At 39.5% G+C, this 4,865-nt stretch overlaps 1 pseudogene; it reads right to left on the bottom strand.

Annotated features, from left to right (window-relative positions):
* Nucleotides 1-492: 492 nt before the first annotated feature.
* The window catches only part of LOC111812962, a 14,654-nt pseudogene continuing 10,281 nt past the window's right edge, over nucleotides 493-4,865 (bottom strand).

Raw genomic sequence — 4,865 nt, 5'->3', positions numbered from 1 at the left:
CAGATAAGACTGCATAACTTTATGGTTAACATTTCAGTCTGTGACTCATTTTCAAATAAATTTTGTGTGAAGTATGATGCACACGTGCACATTCATTCTTTTGCATGTAAATATCCAATGATGCCAACATCATTTGTGGGAAACACTGTGCTTTCCCTATTGAGTTGCTTTTACAGGTTCATTAAACTGAAAGAGTTTATCTTCTCTATTTGAGTCTATTTCTGTGTCCTGTGTTCATTTTCACTGATTTATATGCCATCCTTTTGCCTATACCACACAATCTTTAATTCTTGACTTAATTTTCTTGTTGCTGAGCCTAAATATTTAACACTCAAAGTTAAAAAAGGAAAAGTTTATTTTTTTTCAGTTTTTTTGGTACGTGAAAAGATATTTTATTATTTAACTATTACCATATAGTATTAGTGTATTTCTTCCAGTGGTAAACTGCGCACAGGATACCATTTCTCTTCAGTTCTCCCATGAATTTCAGTATCACCTTTCTTTTGGAGGATTCAGTTTCATACGCCGTCTGTGATACTGCCCGCGAGGATACCAACGATGCTTCGTCGTGAAGAACATTTTGCTAAGTTGCTCTGTCATGCGTCCTTACTCAAGGAATTCACTTTCATTCTCTTCTAATCTGGTTTTGAGCACTTGGTCATGGATTTCTTCAATATTATGGACAGGATCTGGCTGAGGCACAGGTCTGGTGTGTTCATATGGAACGTCCACAGAAGGGTGGTAGCACGCTGTTGTCCTGCCATCAGATGTCCAAGCAAGCTCTGCTTTGCAGTTATAGTCATCAGGAAGAGAAGAATACGTAGATTTACAGCAAACATGAGATAAAGCTCCATTTTGGATGGGAAGTAAATGCTTCAAGGAATATCGCCCATTTTACTGCTGCCGCCACATGAAAAAACTTATGAGGTGATATGAAAAAAGATGTGGGAGACACCACCTGTACTTCTGGGCACTAATCTTCATTCCATTTATGGCACTCTCTGGTATAGCCGATGTGCTCTTTCATTAAATCGCTAGGCTGCCATCTTGCCCAGGAAAAGTTTATTTTGGCTCACAGTTTGTAGAAACTTCACTCTGGAGTTGGCTGGCAGAGGGGCACCATGGAGCAGAAGTAGTTCAGGGAGAACAGAAGACAGCAAGCAGCAAGCAATGCACGAGCAACAAGTGACAATCGCAGCTATGTTCGGTCCTTTTATAGTCTATCTAGGGCAGGTAGCACTCACACCCAGAACTATGTTGAACCCATCAGTGGGCTAATTTGGGAAGCTCACACCCAGAACCTCAGCATCACACACTCCAGATCTAGCTATCTCTGAAAAAGTCCCACCTATAACCTTATAAGCCTGGTGTGGGGGAACCTCTAGACACAAGCCATAACACTGCTGTGTTATGGGCACATCTAATGGTTGCTCAGAGGGCTAACTTTCATGTCACGAGATTTTAAAGGGTGACTGAGGTCTGGGTGAGATGCTTAGAGAATTTCAAATGGTTTTCACAGTGCTGTATCCTTAAAGGCTGACAGTGTTGATGATCCTCACTTAATTAAGAATGCAGAGGCCAGCATCGATGGCTAAGAAATGGGAGTCTGTGATTTACATTGCTTTACTGGCTTTGCTTTTCATAGTTGCCCTGTTTGTGAAACCTTTTTGTTAATTCTGATACCAAAATGGAGTTAAAGGAAGATTTATCTTGTTCACAGTGTTTTTTCTTTAATAATTTTATTGAGAAACAAATAGCATAATTGGTTTCAAAACCGATTACTAGCACAGTTTCAATAATTAACACATTGCATACTGTTGTCTTAGTGGTTATTCATTGTACAAGATGCAGACATGAAATCCTGTCCACAAACAAATCTCTATTTTCATTGACTTAAGAGATGCAGCTTTATATCTATCCTATTTTGAATATACAGATACAAAATAGTCGTTCATTTGTATCCCCCTTTTTTGTTTAGTTTTGTCAGAGAAGGATATTCCATTATCATTTAAATATTGTAGGTGCATGAATTCAGCAAAATAATCCCATATAGTCTAGTGGTCCATAATAGTAGTGGGTTTTCTGTAGGACTGGCAGTGTCAGAAGTTGTTGACTTGAGCCTTTTAAAGCTCACCATATTAATATGGCTTTACTTTTTATACTTCGTTTTTATAACTTTTCTGCTGGATGGTTAAGACCAAGACAAAGCAAGACCTCTATAACAAGAAATGGAACTTTTGTATCTGATAAGGTCAGTCAGATCCCCTCAGGATTTACCCTGAAACCCTGTACCACAGTTTGTAGATCCTTTGTCAGCGTCAGCCATGTGGATGAGTCATGGCCATTGCTTGACCCATTTGTTCTCTGTGAAAGCCTGAGAGAATGTTGTCAGACAATATTGATTTAAGGGATAGACCTCATAATTTCTAGTGCACTCAGGTTTTTGAAGGAAGCCACTGGTAGACATACTTTTATTTAACTTGATAGTTAGAAAATTAGGTATGGGAATCTCCAAATACATATATATATATATATATATATATATATATATATATGTTTTTCTTTTTTTTTTAATTTTAGGGAAGAGTCTACAGGGTGTACAGGGTCTTACTACTAGATCAGACTCATTGTGATCCATTGGTTTACAGCCTCCCAAGAGCTGGGATTACAGGCTTGGGCCATCACACCCAGTCTCAATTGCTGTTTCAAAGTGCCCTGGGGGCTGGGCCAGCACAGCAGGCCTAGGGATTGAACCTCTATCCCCTGTGTCTGTTTATAGGTGCTTTAATCTCCTGAGGTATTTGGCCAGCCCTTCTGTAAAAATATGTCATACCACAGCAACTATGTTTATAGAAGTGCAATTTGATAGAGTTAAATCTTGGAAACAACCCAAATACCCATCAAATAAAGAATAGATAAAAAAGATGTGGTATTTTTATACAATGGAGTATTATTCAGCTATTAAAAAAATAGCCTTGAGGCTTTTATGGGTAAATGGATGCAATTTGAGGCCATACTCATAAATGAAACAAATCCGACCCACATATGTAAACATCCCAATGTCTGCCTCGTGTAAGAACCTGTAAGAGCAAGTAGGATCTGAAAGGTACGGTGGATATTGTGAAAGGCAGAGAAATTGCTCAAAGGGAAGGAACAAGAGGGATGAGGGAAAGGAGAAAAGAAAGCAAGAAGGGAAAATCTTCACGTATACACATGAAGATTCAGTAATTGTATATACAGTTATTGAATAATTGTACTGGTGATTTCAGCTGGTCTGTTAAAAGGAGCAGTTAATACTTAAATTTTTTTCTCTCATTTTTAATTTCTTATAATTTTTGACCAACTTTACATGCTTATATCTGGTAAACTGAACAACTAAGTTGAAGATAACAGTATGCAATATAGCAACCATTATTGAATACCTATCATTTCACGATACAGTGAAATTCTGTATCGTTTCTCTTTTTTAGGTGGTTTTTTTTTTAATTTTTGTATACTCTTTAAAAATTATTATTCTTCAGCTTCCTGCTACCCTTCACTGGCGAGACCTGACAGTCCCAGCCTAAGCGCAGCGTGGGTGAGACCCTCGCCCACCCCCTTGGGGTCACCCCCACCACTCCGCAGCACCCCCACCCCCACGCCGCCTGCCCACTGAGAATTTCTGCCGCATTCTGGGGACCCCCAGATCCATCCCTAACCCAGGCCCGGTGAGTGCGTGGGAGAGCTTCCTCTCCCCACTACTCCACCTTGTCCCCTCCAGACTCAGCTCAGGCCTGGCATACAGGCCTGGGGAGAAAACCTTCAGTTGCAATCACTGCAGAGAGAGTAGGGTACAAAGCCACCCAGCTAGTCTAAGAGCAGAACATCTTGCCAGAGGGGCACAACAGGATCACTCCCAAGGGCAGCAGCAGGAAGGAGCTCAGCACTGCAGCCAGACCCAAGCCAGGCACAGCTGGATAAATCGAAACTTTGTACATCTGCACCTGAATTTCAGTAGGTGCTAAGGTTATAACTGCACCAAAGCTCTACAACAAAGGTCAGAAAACAGTGCCACACAAAATGACAATGAGAAGGAGCACAATGCAATCTCAGACCCCAAGCCCACCATGACAAATGCAGAGGACATTAACACAGAACAAATTGGGAACCACACAACTGAAAGCAATGAATCAATGGCTTCTGAAATAAAGCAACAACTGCAGAAAGGTATAGAGGACTCAGACTGGAAATGAAAAAAAGAAATCCCTGAATTAATAGCATCCACAGTAACATATGGAGGAAACCCAATACCCACCCAGAAAAAGTGCAGAGGACACTATCTCAGCTGAAATGTATGAATTAACAGCATCAATAGTAAATAAGCAACAGAGGAAAGTTATAGAAAATTCAAAGCATAATTTTTTTCTACTAGCTCAGCTCAAGTGTATGAATTCATAGAATCAATAGTAAATAAGCAACAGCAGAAAGTTATCGAGGAACTCAGAGGGGAATTCTTTCTTGAAATAAAAAAAGAATTCTCTGAACTAATAGCATCTGAAGTAAAGAATCAACTACAGAAATATAGGGAGGAAACCCAATCTGAAGAAAACACTGCAATAAAAGAATTAATAACTGCTTCTTAAAAAGATATTGATAAAAAAATAGAAGAGATGAGATGACGGATTCCTTGAATGAGCAATACAGGAAAGAAATGGATCACATGTAGGAGAGTCAAAGAGATATAGAGGAAAATAAAATCTCAATCAAAAGCTTGCAAAACCGTTTAAGTGAAAATGAAGACAAAGTTTCAGATCTTGAAGATGCTGGTGCAGCTAGGGAAAAGGTAAGAAAGGATCTCTTAAAAACAACTAGGATGCAGGAAAAAA

The sequence above is a fragment of the Octodon degus genome, unplaced genomic scaffold (genome assembly GCF_000260255.1).
Source record: "Octodon degus isolate 3935 unplaced genomic scaffold, OctDeg1.0 scaffold00154, whole genome shotgun sequence".
Taxonomy (NCBI): Eukaryota; Metazoa; Chordata; class Mammalia; order Rodentia; family Octodontidae; genus Octodon; species Octodon degus.
Note: the sequence above shows the minus strand (reverse complement) of the source record. Positions and strands in the feature narration are given on the sequence as shown.